This window comes from Crocodylus porosus, unplaced genomic scaffold, assembly GCF_001723895.1.
Source record: "Crocodylus porosus isolate Cpor-Errol unplaced genomic scaffold, CroPor_comp1, whole genome shotgun sequence".
In the NCBI taxonomy this organism is placed as follows: Eukaryota; Metazoa; Chordata; order Crocodylia; family Crocodylidae; genus Crocodylus; species Crocodylus porosus.
The window spans coordinates 106,698,438-106,700,790 of NW_017728947.1; positions in this window are offsets into that span (position 1 = coordinate 106,698,438).

A 2,353-nucleotide genomic window follows, 5' to 3' on the forward strand; every position below is an offset into this window, starting at 1 on the left:
TTCGTCTTTTTTTTTCCCTCAACCAGTTCTTCTTCCTTGCAGGTGCCTGTCTTTCAGGCCTCTTAGAGAGAGCCTCTCCAGGCCCTGGCTCTCCTCTCTGTCCCTCTGTCAGACAGGCTGTGTTACTTCCTTGCAGGGCTCATAACTAGAAGTATGTGACGCACAGCATGGCTCCCGGTATTAAAAATGCCTCGGGGCTGTGATGGGCCTGTTGAAGAATGCTCTTGCACCCCTAAGCCCATGCCTTGTTACTCATCTTTCTTTGGTGCATCTTCTACCTGATTTGGCTGGTACCTGAACTTTTTGTAGGGCAAAACTTAATGCTGGCTTGGATTGCTGAGGGTCCAGGAGATCCAAATGTGGTATATTGACACTTTAGATGTGAAATGACCTCTCTTCTTGCAAAGTCTGGATGGGGTCCTCTGTGCTGGCAGTGGCATCTGGTGTGTGCTTAAAATTGCTGTTCCTCTTCCCCTGCATCATCTTATAACACGAGGCAGTGTTATAAGATGCTGCCCTTGTTCTGTGGCTCGTTCAGCTTGCTTTATGCAGCAGAGATGTGTTGTACAGTGTGAATTTGGTTTTCTTTCGGATGTTGAATTTTGTGGCCGCGCCCCAGATTTTTGCCTCCCACTGTGTGAAAGGCTTCTGGGTACAAGATGGCATTGCTGTGTTAAGAGCTGTCAGAGGATGTGTACAGTGAAGGCTTTGACGGTTGGGTGGGAAGCAGCTGAGTTTATCAGCAGAGTGGAAAGGGCAGAAAGTGCTATTAAATTTTGAAGAGGGGGAAGCAATTGAACCTGTTTTTGAGGCAGGAGATACAGGGCTTTTCTCTCTATCTTTGTGTGACTGCATCTGCAGAAGAAGAGGTGTGCGTGTGCACACATGAACACATGCGTACTCTGTCAATAATTGGGTTCCCTGTGATCTGCCGCTGCATCCATCAATGATGGATAATGGCTAAAGGGATCAGGAGGGAGCTGGTTAATGATGGCACTTGATCTAGTTGTTAGGAAACAGGTATAATCCTGACCTGAATCAAGCTCAGTCCTTATAGAAAAAAATGGTTTCTTGCCCTGAGGCTTCTGTTCCAGATTGGAAAATACAGTGCGGTATGCTGATAAAGGAGGGCCTGGGGGAGGGTTGTGTTGGTGAGAGATCAGGAGATGTCTGTTTATGCCTGTAGCTTGTTCATGCTCCTAGGGAGGTGTCCAGGGGGATGGTGAGAATGGAGATCAGGACTGGAAGGGGGTGTTGAGAGCAAGCTGAAGTTTGGGGGCTATAGGAGAAGTCCATGGAGGTGCCTATGGAAAGATAGCAGGGGAGCCACAAGGTGAGCAATAAGTGATAAGGCATGAGCAGGGGCTTGGGATGGGGTGACCATGGAGGCAAATGGGGCAGGGGTGATGCTGGGTAGGGCCTTCACTATGACTAATGAACAGGGCAGAGAAGTTCCTGGAAGTCGGCATGTGGGTCCAAGAAAGGTATATATTTTGATATAGGGGCAAGCAAGGAAAGCATGTACTGAATGGAAGCACTGCCAGCTTGTCTTTCCTCTAGACATGGCCATCGCAGGGAATCTATAACATGCCTCTTGCCCCACACACGGCTCTTGAAGGACCTTCCTGGCTGATCCATGGGCTTTGCTCTTGGCCAGTCCTCAGAGAGGTCCACCTTGAAGCTGTCCATGGGCACTAACAGTCATCCTTGGTGCAGCCCTTAGTGAGGGTATGAATGGAGGAAGCCTCTCTGCTCCACCTTCTGGAGATGGAGCCCAGAGGAAGGGAGGAGGGTTGTACTTGAGCTAGCTGAGGGTATGAAGGTGGCTTAGGCTTCTGGTGATCTGCCCTGTCCCTGGTGTCCCTAAGTCTGTACCCTACAGCGGCTGTGGCTCAGCACAGCCCTTACACTGGGGCTTGCAAGTCATCTGCAAGAGGCAGTTGATAGCAGGCCTGCATGAAGGAGATGCTTCAAGTTGTGAGGCTTTTATAAAGCATCTTATGTGGACCACAGAGGGGGAGAATCCCCCTGACATGCCTTGTAGGTATCTAACAAGAATTACTATAACAATGGAAGGTATATGTACAGTACTGGGCAGATGGGGTGTGGGCTCTACCTCGGTCTTGCAGCTGCCAAGATTTCTTCCCTGTGGGTTTAAATTGCATTTTAATGAGGTGATGCTTGTGCACCTTTGGGCTGAACTTGACTGTTCGTACGTGCCCTACACAATGGGGCACTCCTGGTTTGTTCCCAGCTCTGTGTTCTCTTCTCTGCATTTAGTAGGTAGTTCTTGAGTTGAAAGATGATGCTAATTGCTGGTGTTAACTAACACCCCCTCTCTTTTGCTCTTCAG